This window comes from Sturnus vulgaris, chromosome 1, assembly GCF_052056855.1.
Source record: "Sturnus vulgaris isolate bStuVul1 chromosome 1, bStuVul1.hap1, whole genome shotgun sequence".
Lineage (NCBI taxonomy): Eukaryota > Metazoa > Chordata > Aves > Passeriformes > Sturnidae > Sturnus > Sturnus vulgaris.
This window is the reverse complement of record NC_142243.1, coordinates 65,444,957-65,460,069: the sequence shown is the minus strand read 5'-3', so window position 1 is coordinate 65,460,069 and position 15,113 is coordinate 65,444,957. Positions and strand designations below refer to the sequence as shown.

At 40.0% G+C, this 15,113-nt stretch overlaps 1 long non-coding RNA gene across 2 annotated transcripts in view; it reads right to left on the bottom strand.

Moving 5' to 3' along the window:
• Positions 1-14,628, bottom strand: part of LOC148225266 (uncharacterized) — an 88,281-nt gene extending 73,653 nt beyond the window's left edge. For both annotated transcript variants that reach the window (XR_015799537.1, XR_015799616.1), the window contains exons 1-4: positions 14,542-14,628; positions 13,625-13,684; positions 12,057-12,183; positions 10,286-10,436 (exon numbers count right to left, since the gene is read on the bottom strand). This is a non-coding gene — a long non-coding RNA (uncharacterized LOC148225266). The remainder of the gene's footprint in view (positions 1-10,285; positions 10,437-12,056; positions 12,184-13,624; positions 13,685-14,541) is intronic.
• Positions 14,629-15,113: the final 485 nt, after the last annotated feature.

The following is a 15,113-nucleotide window of genomic DNA, read 5'->3' as shown; positions in this document are numbered from 1 at the left end:
TAATTAGGCCATTTATTACAAGATATACAGATTTGACCTCCTGCTGCACAAGTGCCAGATCTCTAGTTCCCATGTTCTGGACATGTGCTCTAAATATTGTTTTTTCAGATAGGCAGAGAAGGCAGCAATACCAGCTCCTCTACATCAGGGTTTGAAAACGAGACAGATCGATGCCAAGACTCTGACTGAGAGCTCACTAGAGTGGAAGCATCCAGAAAGCATTCATTACACAGAACTGGTCTCACAAAACAGCCCATTCCGTGGATTCCTGCAGTGCTTAATGCTGAATTATATTTATGCCTACCAAAAGCAGGCAACTTCTTTGGTTACTCAGAAAGAGAATGTGATAATACCTCAGATTTCTGTTGAACACAATCTTCTTCCTGATCTAGGTCAGTGTAGAGTTAAATGTCAGCTGAGAAAATTTTGAGGTTTCAACTTCAGATGCCTAACCCCTCCTCATTCCAGCTGTTTTCACGTTCACATGCACTTTCATATGTACTATTATTTTCTAGGTGTACTTCATATGTGCAATAGAAATTTGAACCTATAAATGACTTCACATTCAGATCTATAATCGCCTCAAGAGCTTCTAATTGCTCTGCAGATAGCTTTTAACCTCCAATATACTTATAATTATTATTATGAAAGTAAAAATAATTTCAAAAGAAAGGCCCAGAGCAAATAGTGCTCACTTTCCACGAAATATAATTTTACTTGGAGGTAGGAATTGGAATTATTTGATAAGTGCATTAAAACATAACTATAATTCTTCTCCTTGGCTCTGAGATACTCCCATAGCTACTACTAAAGCTTTATTGGCAGGTCGCAGTAAGCATCTTTATAGATCTCATAGGAGTTACTCTTGAAGGATAATTTATGCTCCCTTTCTGGTGGCAAAAGCATTTCTTTGCACGGTAGGATGTGTCATTTTCTATTTAAGTCCACTGCACTAATATTCAAGAAATATGTCTCCAAATACAGGTGTAATTTGCTGTAGCAATGTCTACAGGGATAACATATGCCATACCTTGTTCCATACCTTACAATAAATTACATTGATTGAGCTACAAAAACATATTAGGTCTCTTTCAGTTGTCCATTTATCCTTAAAATAAGTCCATCCACAACTATGGTTCATGATCATGCTGAAAACACAGGACATCTCTGAAGGATAACAGCAGCAGTCTTAATGGACATTAAAATAGAGATGTTTCTGGGGTATTTTGGAGGAAGACAGTACTGCAGTGCCTCCAAAGGGAAACAGCAGGAGCTCCAGGGAGTCAAATGCAAATACTTAGGGCCAAAAGCAATTCTGCCAACTCTATGTTTTCCTTTGCCCTCACGTGTTTCCTCACCAGACTGGAAAACTGTATCCAACTGGACCTGTCCTTTTCTCTAACACCCTGGAGTGATTAACTTTGAGCAATTAAAGGTTTTTGGATCAGATGGTCTTTTCTCACCCTTGCCCCCCTAGCCATGGGATGCCTGAAATGGAACACTCATGGCAGGACCCATGCAACTGATGCCTCACATGCCCCTGGCAGAGAAGATTTCATTTAAGAGTTTTTTTCCAGAACAGCTTGTACAACAAATAGCTTTCAGCATATACAATTTGCAAAGTTGCCAGTTTATCATGAATAGAGCTATTTGTAGTCTAGTCATATCATAAAATCTTGTTAAAAGAAACAACACAAAGAGACTGCTCACTTTTCAGTTATGGCGCTTTTGAATTAATTTGAATCCAGATTGCCTCATGAGTATTGTTTGTTCCAATATGAAACAGTTTATGGTGATAAATTGCAGCAGCGTCACTTGAGAGCTGCCTGGTACAGGGTACTGCAGCACAACTTGAGTCAGCTTTCATACTGAGTAATTGCTGTAGCTACAGCACACCCAGATTTTGTGGTTTGGAGGAAACCTAACTGAGAAAGTCAGCAAAACCAAGAGTATTTTATGGCATGTGCTACATTGGGCAAGGTGAGAGGTTGTAGGGGCATAACCAACTAAAGCAAATAGTGCAAATCTACCTATCTGAGCCCTCCTGTCCTACTCAACCAGATATGAACTCAACACTCAGAAGTAACATCTAAAGAGACTTACATTGTGCTGTTTTAGCCATACTTTCAGTATTAAGCCATTTAATGCATATGAATTTTTCATCTAGCTCTAAATTCACTATTACAGCAGATGTTAGAGTCAAATCTCATTAGCTAAGATTTCAGTAATCTGCAGAGTAATGACAAAACATTTCTGCATCCTTTCAGTTATAACCTTAATTAAGACTAAGCAGGGACATATCGCCCTGTGAATGCACACTCTCATGTAAGCCATCATGGGCCTGATTCAGAGAGGGAGCAAGTATTTGCCTTTCCACCAAAATAATTAGGGATTCAAGAAGTTGGTGCTTCTCCATTGGACCAGTTCCTTACTACTGTGTGATTCAGTATCTTAAAGATTTTCTGTAGCCACTGAGGAAGAGACAGCAGTTCCCTAACTCAGCCAAACATACTGATATCTATAGCCTTATGACAAGTATTTAAGGTCTTGCACAGTGCTGCTAGATACCATCATAGGGCAGAAGAGTCACAGCTGTCACCTCACACTTAAAATATTTTTTCACATTTAATGAAATTAATGAATTTGATGAGGCAGTATGCCAAATTAATCTCTAGTGCCCTTCCATCACATGCAACTGAGTTAAACAGGGATTAATTGAGGCCCATGCAATTACCTCTTAATTAACCCTGAAGGGCTGGGATTAACCCTGCTGTTCAGGGTTAGAGATGAGTGTGTTTGTCATGGGAACTCCTATACCATGGGTATCACAAAGTTAACAACATTGACCAAAATGTCTGTGCCAAAACACACTTGGGGAATGAAGCAGATTGCTCTTGCTCTCCTGCCCTCAGCATGTTGCAGGATTCTGGGGGCTGCTGCTACTAGAAGGAAAAACCAAGTGTGAAACTAGTTCCTCCAAACTCATCTATTAGCATAGAGCCTGAATACATGCACAGCACGAAGGCAGACAGCAGGAAACAGCCCCTTTTCCTTCCACTTCCCAGCATCTTTTCAAATACTGTTCTACTCAGAATCTTGCTGTAGGCTTTTGTTAAAAATTGCAGGGATGTTTTTTACTCCTGGGTTTGGTTTCCTAGCTGCATTTTCTCTCTGTTACTTTAAGTATGCCTACATTGCAATCTGGAGTGGGAAGCAGAAGTGCTGGAATTAGCAAGGATACTGAGCAGAAGCAGCATTCAGCAGACCCTTACCTACATTTCCTCCTGCCTGCAGGAGTCACTATTTGCAAAGATCAAAACTGATCAACTGCTGCCATGCAATTTAGTGCCATGCCAATTTTGGAGATCTGCAGGGACTGCAACACACATGCACATTTCTAGTACTCTTCCCTCCTCCTACACACATAGAGATAAAGAAATTCTTCATTCACCCATTTGGTGTGTATTCAGAGACTCAAGAAAAATCCTGCAGCCTTATAGGCCATTAATGTGTTACACACATGTCTTCAATCACTGTCTTTCTCTTGGCCTGCTGATCATCAAACTGGAAGGTATGTGTCCATCATTTGATCTGAATGAAAAGAGCTGTTGTAGCAAAGAATTTCAATAAAGCAACAGGACCAGCCAGGATCCAGAATAACCCTGTGCAAAGATTGCAACAGGATGCTGTATATGTCATTCCTACATGTTTCATACTAATTACGACTACAGTAATAGTTTACAAACAACATTTAATGAAACAGAAGTTTATAATAAGACTGCTGTACTAAAAACCTATGCATCATGGCTATCCTGCAATTGGTACTGTAAGGCTCTGCAAATGAAAAACAGGGTCCACGTTTTGTGCATGTGAAGAAGAAACAGAAGAAAATTGAACTTCTCACCTTCCACTTTTGTGGAGATCTCATCTTTTGACTAGCATCATGAAACAAGTAGAAAAGCAGACTCTGGAGTGCAAATGTATCTTCTTAAAGATCCAAGACTGAGAAGTCAAAAACAAGTGAGCACTCCTACGAGAGCTTATGCAGCAATCAGCTCTTTAACCAAACGCCACTCCCTTTCAAACCATCAACCCAGGCTATAATAGTCTGGTTTATTTGTGTGAGAACACATAATGGGACCACTGGCATTGTGGAGCCAGAGGAGCATATCTCCCTGACAGAAAACTACTGGTTTGCACTTGTCTTTAAATTACGATAGACAGGAAAATGGAATTTGTGTTAAATTATGTTAAAGCTGACCAAGAAAAATCTTGGTAAGGGATTTGACTCAACAGACAAGGGGAAGGAAGCGGGAGACAAACCAGTCCTTGTAGGCTGCACTGTCTCTATTTCGACTTTTAAAGTTATAGCAATATCAAATTAACATATTCCCATCTTTTCCCAGGACGAAGACAAGTAGTTACAGCATGTCTCTCATTAAATTACAGCATTCAACACACAGGAGCACAGTTTAACTCAAAGGCTTGCTACAGCATCCTGCAACAGTTGGTGAAATTGCTCAATTTAGAGTCGATAACACAAATTCAATACTAATTTAAGAGTAACAATTTGAACTCTCATTGCCAAATATATTAACACCTATAGAAAATGAACAGAACTTGACAAAATGCTATGGTGCAGCTGAACTGTTATCAGCATGTAAAGGATATCAAGAATATATTATCATAGTGGCTCTGGGTCATGCCAGAGTCATTTCAGACTTCAATGGAAATAGTTTTGTGTGATACAAAGGCACTGCAATATGTTTAAAATGCACTACGCCTCTCGCTGTCTTAGAGATAGATGCATACATGAAGTCTGAAATATGCTAAGGAGGTTTTTCCTCAACAATTTTAATCATCCATAGTAACTACTGATATGTGGTAATTCCAAATCATAGTGACAAACGTTTAAAAAACCCTTCACTTATAATGTATGCAAAGCGTCACACAGAAAAATAAAGTGTATTATGCACTTGCTTGCAGAAGAAACTTATGAACCATATCCATATGAGCAGTAAATAAATATCCTCTTTTGCCAACAAGAATTTTGTACCTTCCACTTACAATTCAGTTGGCAGAATTTTTGCTGATGAAACCAGTAAAAACTATACACCCAACAGCAGAGAGTTGAAAATTTGCAGTATATATATATTTACACATATACAACACACAGAGACAAGCTTCATATCCTTCATTCAGTGTAGAAAACTACAGCTTATTTTCTGAAACTTCTTTTAGGAAGGAAGGAATTGATTCAGCTCATGAAGGATTTAAAGATGTAGGTGAGCACCAATGGTCCTTATGCTCTTGAAATAGTTTATTAGGTTTTCTAATGCTCTTTAGGTGCTATTAATTTTTTTTTTTCAAAGTAAAACCCAAACAGCTTATCCCAGCAAACATGAATTATACAGACCACAGATTAAACACCTTTTTTCTGTTCCTAGACTTCCTTTGGCAATAAAGTCTTGGCCATTTCTAAGCCCTCAATTTAGCTCTGCACATCTCTGCCAATGCATTCATTCCTTCTGGCAAAAGATATTGAAGAACATCAAAATATTAACAACGAAGTGCAAATAAATGATCACTATATGTAATTTCCTGTAGTCATATCTACCCATTTTCCCCCATGAATGCCATTTCTTACAGTGCCACAAAGGAGCTGAGCTCAAGCCTCAGACCTAGAACTTATCAATTTCCTTCACTGCTGAATGGAAACACAGGAACTGTCTTACTCAAGAAACAGCAAAAGCTTTAAAATAATGCAGACAGTTTGCTTCTTAGAATTACCAATTTACACTGGAAGGTGAGGAAAGCTTGATCAGTGTGGTGGTTTGACACTGGCCCAATTCCAGGCACACACGAGAGTTGCTTGCTCACCCTCCCCTGCCACAGGTGGGCAGAGGAGGAAAAAGGAAAAAAATATGTTAACGAAGGCTTCATGAGTGAGATAAGGACTGGGAGAAAACACTTGAAGGGCAAAACAGGCTCAGCTTTAAATGCAAAGTACATGGGCTGTGGGTGGATCTCTGCATCCCCCGTGGATCCCATGGGCTGTGGGTGGATCTCTGCATCCCCCGTGGATCCCATGGGCTGTGGGTGGATCTCTGCATCCCCCGTGGATCCCATGGGCTGTGGGTGGATCCCTGCATCCCCCGTGGATCCCATGGGCTGTGGGTGGATCTCTGCATCCCCCGTGGATCCCATGGGCTGCAGGGGCACAGCTGCTTCACCATGGTCTCACCACAGCCTGCAGAGGAATCTCAGCTCTGGCACCTGGAGCACCTCCTGCCCCTCCTTCTGCACTGACCTTGGTGTCTCCATGGTGTTTTCCTCACATGTTCTCACCTCCTCCTCCTCTCTGACTAGATGAAAAATTGTGTGCCCTTTGTTTTGATTTTCTTCTTAAGTATGTCACCATAGAGGCATTGCCAGCCTCCCTCACCCACCCAGCCTTGGCCAGCAGCATGTCCATCTTCAAAGCCATCAGGGATTGGCTCTGCAGGACATGGTGGAAGCTTCCATCAGCTTCTCACAGAAGCCACCTCTGTGGCCCCCCCACTACCAAAAACCAGTCTGTGCAAAACCAATGCAGTCAGGAACACCTAAGTGCTGTTTACAGTATTGTAATTGAAATAAGGAAGGAGAAAAAACCTACAAACCCAGAAGAATAAACCCGAGTAATTAAACTGTTGAGCTCTATCAGTCCATCAGTCTATCTGGTTTGGTAAACCACCATTCCCAGGTTATATTGGTCAAGAAGAGTGCTCTGTCAGAAAATAACAGATGCTTACACAGTTAAAAAAGTGATATTGACATATAGCCAAATACAAACTAGCTACTTTGGGCTGGTGTTATGTAATAATAAAATGGAAAGAATTAGACCAGAACAGGTATGTTAGAATGAAAAAAAAAATCCACTATAAACCAAAATCAGGTTTTAAAATTACTTTCTGTGACTTGAGCCAGCCCTTTCTGTTGCACTGTTACCCTATTCATCATTCAACAAACACTGTTGATTGAGTAACAGTGTCTATAGCAGAAATATGAATACAGAATTTAATACTGAGTAATGGACCGTGCTGCCTAAGTAGATGTCATGGTCACAGCACCAGTCAGAGCAGAGGCCTTGGGACCAACCTTCCATTGCCCTTCACCAATCCAGGCAGAGATAGAGACAAGAAATGCTTAGGCTACACTATGTATTTCCCAGCACAAGTGTTAGAGAGACAGCCTTGGATGAAAAGCTGACTTTGTTTTGTTGCCCCTAAGCCATTTACAATCACTTTTTTCTAAACTGTTCTTTGCTCAAAACCATCCTTTTGATTTTTAGTTACTCTGCCATCCTGTCCACCCACAATATCCACATAATTACCAGCAGACAAATCACCAGCTTGCTGTCACATGGACACTCAGTAAGACTTGCATACAATACTAACACATAAATGAGGAAGAAATTCAGACTAAATAGGTAAGGGGAAGAGGGGGAAGGGAGAAGCTAGCAGCTCTGAGGTAAGAAACAAATTTAGTCATGTAAATCCCATATTCATTTATTAAGCTTCTCATTTGAGTCCTGTGGCAAAAGCATATAGCCATCATCACTCAAATTAAAATGCACAAATTATATTACTCTGAAATAATAAAAATAATAAAGCAAGAGTCATAAACTGCCATATCCAGGGGCTTTGGATTGCATTTTATTGCAATTGTTACTAAGCACAACCCATTTGAAAAATGATTGAACAATTTTTGTACTCAAAACTTTAACAAGCACCTAGACCATAAGAGAGGAGAGTAGCTTTTAAAAACCTTGCCCTATGCTTTCAGGCAAAACATTTTGCAACAGAGCTTCAAATCTTTTGTATGGTACTTGCAACCCAGGTGTCCAAACTGAGGGGCAGTCAGGGGAGCATGCATCCACACTCACCATCCTTAAACTTTCTTAAACATCTTTGGCACTACAGATATAAACAAGGGCCTAAAGCTGCACTGCTAAAAACTACAGTTTAAAAGCAAGTAATGGCCCCAAGTACATTTCCAAGCCACTTGGTTTTCTCACTGCATTTCGGGTAACCTTGGGAAAGACCTATGTGATTGACAAACACATCCAAGAAGACACAGGCAGAGAAATCACTTTGGCTTCTCACCCATAATGAGTCTCACTGTGAGGACACTGTACCACTTAGTCCTGGTCTAAACTGAGGTAATTCACTGCATTTGGAGAGGCACAGCTCTATGCTTCAGGCATGCCTCTGTAAATCAAAATGAAATAAGTCAATGGTACCTACACGAGAGAGAAGTAGCTAAGGTAGAGGCTGTCAGAAACCCTGTTTCAGGATTCAGACAGTGAGAAGTGCTTCTCCAGAGAAAAAAAATCACATAGAAAAGCACATGTATAATCAAACTACTAAGAAAATCCTCTACTTCTGCATTTGGTCAACTGCTATGTCCAGGAGATGGAAAGCAAGTCCGACTCCAGCTTTACCAATTAATGAATCACAGCACTTTTGCTGTTTCCCTTTGCTGCATGCTAACAAAGTTGGAACAAGTGTCCCAACTCCACAGTCACGTTCTGTGGAGCCATTTAAAATCACAGTAAAATCTGATCCTTGCAAAAAGTGGGCCATATTAACTGAAGTAAAAGAAACAACAACTGAGGAAAACAAAGTCCTGTGTGATAAATGTTGGTCCTTTGATCCTCTAGCTTCTGTAATAGATGAAAATTAGGGTGGGCTGTTTAGCTGGATTTCAGCTAAACATATTAAAGGATCTGTTAAATCTTTCCATTACTGCCTAAGAATATCCTCACAAGCCTACCGAGTCTATCAAAAATAAGTGGAAAAGATTGGCTGTGCATGCATTTAATGGCTCTCTTGAGCTGCTTTAGGCTGGTGGTAACCGTATAGGAAATCACAGAAGAGAAAGCAGGAAGACAGAAAAGGTATCAGACACTTAGGACTGTGGAGAAACAAGGAGGGAAAAACCACATTAAAAATGCATCCTGTATAATGAAAAAAATATTGTTAATGTTGTATATGCATCTCCTCATGTATTTCAAAACACTTGAATAGTTATACCAATGCCAACACGTTTGTGAAGGAAGCTGAAAGGGAGGCAAACATTACATTCCTTTGCAAAGAGTTACCAGGGAACAGAGCAAAAGCCAACACAGACTGGCCAAGGAACTATGATTTTTGAAGTGGAAAGGGAGGAGTTTGGACTGTTCATGAGTCTTTCCTTTCTAAACTGAAAAACAGAGATGATGGGGAAAAGGCAGAACAATAGAGTAGCAGCTATTTTATTCTCGTTGTTTGATTGTACTGTTTTAAAGTCAAACCGGGCAAACAAAGCCCATCTAAAAATAATCAGTGACATTTCTTGATGCTAAGCCCAGTTAAACTGTCCCTCCCATAGCCCAGGGAGGAAAACAACCTGCTTACACTTGAAGTTCTCCAATTGCCAAACCCTTTAGTGTACTGGTAGCTCATCAACATCATACCACCTTTCCAATGTCCTTTACAATTAAGCAGCACAAGACAACCCCTTATTCTGGCATCTGCATGACAAACCAGAGGCTGGCAGTGCCTTTTTGCCCCCCTGCTCTGGGCTCCCCCTCTCCCCTCCTCCATCTGAGGCAGATCCTCTGCAGTCATTTAATTTCAGCCTTATCTGTTCCCAATTACACATGGATTAAACTCAATGTAGCAGGTTTATTACATGTGCAAATCCACTGCTGTTTAATCTTGCCAGTGCTGTGTTTGGTTTTGATATATTCTGACTGGCTTGCCTCTCAGCAGCAGGCTGAAGAATATTAAACAGTTCAATGCACAGTTACTCTCACACACTTCCATGTGTGTTATTTATTTGTGCTCTGTGACTTCAATTAAATCAATCATTTCCAAATCACGCAGCGTGGGCAAAACCACTGCAAGGTGCTTCAAGGAAGGCAAGCAAAGTATTTCAGAAATATGAGGTGATTCAGGTTTGCAGCGCTGGGAGACATCAGCCCAAGGAGATGTTAGACTACAGGAAAGCAAGCAAGAAAACCTCCAGACTGTCACCTTTTGTGCTGTTTGCTCAAACACTGCCACAACTCTTGTTTGTGGATTGGAGATTGTTTGTAACACTATTATGCCATGGGGGTTGCGATCCCAGGTAATTAGCTACTCAGTGAAGAACACCTTGCTAACATCCTCTGACTGCCCACAATCAGCAGATGAACTGACTCTTCTTCTGCCTTAGAGCAAGGGCCTAAATCTGTGCTCACATGCTGGACCAGACCTACCTCCCTTCTAGTTCCTGTAGCATTTGTCAGGTCAATATCAAATTCAACAGTTCATGGCTCTTCCCTTCTGCCCGAGGAAATTCTCAAGTACCCTTTGGAAGTTTCTGCTAAGTGCAGAAGGGGATCTCTCCTTCAACCAGTCTCACCTTCACTGCAAAAGAAAAGTCATCATACGATTCAACATTATTTCTTTATTTCCTTAGGCAAGGCTTTAAAATACTTGATAAAATGATAACATTTGGTCTTCCACCTTCCTCATTTCCCTGCAAAGGAGTCCTTATCCTGCTGCTGTCAGGCTCTGATGCTCCAAATATATATTCTGCACTTGCAGAGTGCTGCTGGCATTTCTGGCTTTACCTAGAGGCACGCACTAGAATAAATACAAACAACAACAGGCAGAGGCCGTTGGGATAATATAGCAAGAAAAGTGTCTGTTGAAAAATCTCTCTTCTTTAAGATGAGTAGGACATGGTAGTGGTCTTCTGCCTAGACTTGTTTCTTATAGTTCTTCTGTTTGAACATTGTTTTTAACACTTTTAATAGTCGAGGGTGGGGAAACAGCTGGCATTTATGCTTTCAAGACCTATGAAGATTCCTATTTCACTGTAAAACCTACAAAAAGACTTTTGCTGTCCTCCAGCAGCAGCCAAAGGTGCTGAATGCACTCATTTCTTCACATTTAAGAGCGGGACATGCAAAAGCAAACAAATTTATCATTTTTTATAATTAGTCTGTAACCTCTTTGGGGCAGAGACTCCATTTTGCTCTGGGCTGGTCCGTATGGGGAACACAGAGGCTGGATTTTGGCATCAAATAAGTATAAATAATGAGGTAATTGAGAAAATAATAAAGCTGGATGTTTCCTGGGAGAATATGCTTTATTGACTTATGAAACCACAAGAACAACTTCATTATAAAGTTGGTAAGTTTTCTGAAACTGCTCATTCTTAGTTTGCTAAGGTTTCCCCCAAAACCATTAGCTTCCCTGTGAGTTGGCCAAGTGTCATTTTTAGATCTTCCTATCCTGAGATGTCTCATATCTGTTAACACCCCACTGAGATTTGTTTCTCTTTCCCCAGTACTACAGAATATATATATGTGTGTGGGTATGTGTATGCTCTATGTGTATGTATATAAAACACATGTATAACCCTTCAGAATCCTAAATAGGCAAGAGAACTGGAAAGGACCACCCAGTCACTCACTCAACTCGTTGCAATTACATAATAAACACTTTTCTCAGGAAAACCTACAAAACATGCACTGCACACATGCCCTCATATAAAGCAAGTTCAAAAATTCCAGCACCTCTGTCACCTTCTCATTTGCAGGGCTGTAGCCTAGGGCACTGTGGCCACACAGTCATGCATACCACTAAGCAAAAGCACTTTCCACCAACAGCTCCATCTTCCCTCAGCACAGTCCACCACCACAACTAAGCATCAGCTTGCCTGCATTTCCACTTGCCTCTGCTCAGTAGATCTCATTTAGAGAGCTGAGGAGTTAAGACAGTCTTTGATCTCTCTGGCTTCATCTTCTGGTGCTTTATCCAAGTTCCCATCCCTGTTCAGAGAAGTCAGCTGGTGAATCCCTCAGCTCCTTTTCCAAGTCTCAGCCAGGGGGCAAACACCTCTGTCATTCCCTCAGTCCTTCCCCCGGACCTCCCTCAGCCCTCCCAGCAGGTTGTCCAGCTGCCTCTTCCTTCATTGCTTTCATATGCTGCCCTAGCCTCTTATTATGACTCAGCTGGGAAGAGCTGAGCTTTCCTCACCTGGTACTCCCAGAACCACATACACAGTTCCACACACCAACTCATTTTCTGTCAGGCTTGTGTGTTTACTGCTCCACAGCTTCACAGTCACTGTCAGTACAGAGAGGGAGGGCCTATGTTCAGATGTCTATGAACCAAATCAGACATACAAATGTTACAAGCCTATCTGGAAAAAGCTAGTGAGGAAAAAAAGGCAATGGCAGAGAATCTCATTATAACAGCACAAAATTACTTCTGTTTGCTATATCTATCCCATCTTTTTTCCTTTTCTTTTTTCCCCCCCTTACATTTATTTATTCTATATTAATATTCTTCCATTTATTGATCACCTACGTTTTCCATGTAAAACCCTTCATAAGTCAGTGGTCCAGGTTCTCAACTGGCATTACTGCTCCTCAGCTTTCTGGAACTGTAACTGTGTACATAAACTGAATAACTGGTGATTCATCTCCCAAAGCTGTTTTTAAGATCATAAACAAGTGTCCTCACTGGACTGCTCAGAAATATAGTTCTTATTGTAGCAAAGCCTAAACTCTCTCTTCTGAGATGTCAGTTTATTAAGAACAAGGGGGAAGCAGGAAAACAAAAGATTGGCTCAAATCTTTCCAGTTACTACTTATAAAATTTCTTTCCTCAAGTTTTCTTGGTCTAAGTGATTGTCCTCAGACAGTTTCTCCTACCACACTTATAATAATTTGGATACTGAGTCCCCTGTATTAGTGTATCTATAGAACCTCCACAGTGCTTTCCTGGAATAACTGATATTGGTCCACAGGATGGAAACATCTATTGTTGTCTTTAAAACAGAGTTTCTGTTTCTCCCAGAAACATTGTATTATGAATTACTGAAGACAACCTGCTTATCTGAGAATGATCTGTGGAAGTGACTGACTATTTAATTAAGATGCTTGAAGGAAGAGAAAATGCTTCTGTGACCCACGCTGACCTTCTCTTTCCAAGGAAGATGTGAGTGAGACTATTCTGATAAAACCATGAGGACCAGGTGGCCTAGGTGGGGTCCTGCAACCACACTGTTTTCCCTTTATTTTGACATTACTTAATAATACTTGGCCAAAAACGGCTGCCTTCTATACAGAAGAATCACCATTCCAGCCATAGGGCACACTAATTGTTATACTATAGCAGAATTTGAGCCTGGGCTAAGATATTGATCATTAGCAGGTTTGTTGTATATTCCCTGGGCCAATTTGCCTGTGTAAAATAATTTTTTGAAAGCCCACACACAATGGAGTTTTGGCTGCTGGAGAGAATTCCACAGTTTGGTGTGGTTTTTTTCTGAACTTTATTTCAATCATTCTTGTATTTTTTATTAAATGTATCAAAAGTTCCAGAGGACGTTTGAACAATAAAAGAGCTTTGCAAACTAAGCTTCATTTCAACATTGATCAGGCCAAGGACATAACCTGGCATAAGTATGAAATCTTGGCCTTAGAGGAATTCAGTGGGAGCTTTGAAGTGGATTTTTTCTGTAGTATTTCATTTCACCTTGAATTCCCCTAATACCCTTTTAGAAGTTTGTTACTGAAGAAGCCATTGCATTTCCTTACCTTGTAGGTCTACCTTGAGAGGTCTTTGCATGGCATCCATACAAACAGCTAAAGACAGATCTATTAGAGAAAAAGAAGAAAAAGAAAAAAAAAAAAGAGAAAAAACCCTAAGATAATTCTTTGACTTTTAAGTAGGGAGAAAGTTGAATGAAAAAGAAAATACTTAAATCCACAGTGCACGAAAAGATGCCTGGAGATTTTAATTACTATTGTAAAGAACTACCTTGAAAATATGAAATGTTGCTTTAGCATGAACCATTTTTAATTAAAAGGGGCTGATTTTCCTTATTATACTCCATCACTTTTAAATATTGAATTGTAGTAAAATACCCAAATAGACTAACTGAATATTTTCTGTGATATGGAAGATCAGATAATACTTTATGGTGTTTCAGTACAGTGTTGAAATATTACTGTGGCCTTTCTCTCAGCATGATTTCATTTGGGTTTGTTTGAAATTGATTTTGAATTGGAACAAGAACCTGAAGGTCTGATGTAACTTAAGCTGACCTTTGTTCCATCACACTGTTTTTGTCATGTAATTCTGAAACAATTTTCCCCTGCTCTTTAATAACTCATTTGCATATAGCTTCACTTCTCCATAGTACTTTTTTTTTCAAGTGTGTATTGCAAGCTGACAGCCCTCATAGCATAAATTTCAAGGTGAATTCTAGAGCAATTTTGTTATAAAGCAAAAGAAAGCATTTGGACTTTTCTTTGTCTTTCCATTAAAAATTCTCATAATATTTGAATAGTTTCCCTCTTTGAACCGTGGCTTTCATATTTAAGAAATTTCAACTTAGTTTACACTAAGACTAGTACCCACTTTTCTGTGCCAGGCCCTTGTCTTTGCACTATGATGGATTCTTACAGCACTCACAGAGGGAGGACTGTTTCTCCTAAATTCAAGAACCTACCTTCATGCCAGTGTTAATTGGCTGGCCTCTGTAGACAACCACTACAGAGGAATAGTCTTTTCTGAATAGTACTTCAGAGTAGAAGCTTAACCTGAGGGAAAAAAACTGTCTTTAAGGGGCCTCTCCCACTCAGTATTGATTATAACATGAACACAAAAACAATTAACCTCACAACTAAGGCTTATAAATTGCATGTCTGTACCTGGCACATCCTCTCCACCTCCTGGAAAATATATGAATATATAAATATACCGTAGGGTTTGCAACTGTAATTTGAGTTAATTTTAAACAAGGTATTGTTGTATAAGCTGTATGAAAGCTGGATGAGGCTTTAATGATAGCTTAGGTAGGTCAGCATCTATGAGGAAAAATGAACAGGTACTAAATCAAAAGCATTTCTAGCCATAAAAAGTATACTGTTAAAACTAAAACACTTGAAACTTAAGGGGCATTTTCATGTTTTTCACCTACACCTGAAGCTGAAGAAATAACATCTTGGCAAAAATCAGCCAGCTGCTGAAGGTAGGAGACACGACAGCAGCATGGCCTAAAGAGATCTTGAAGGCAATGGT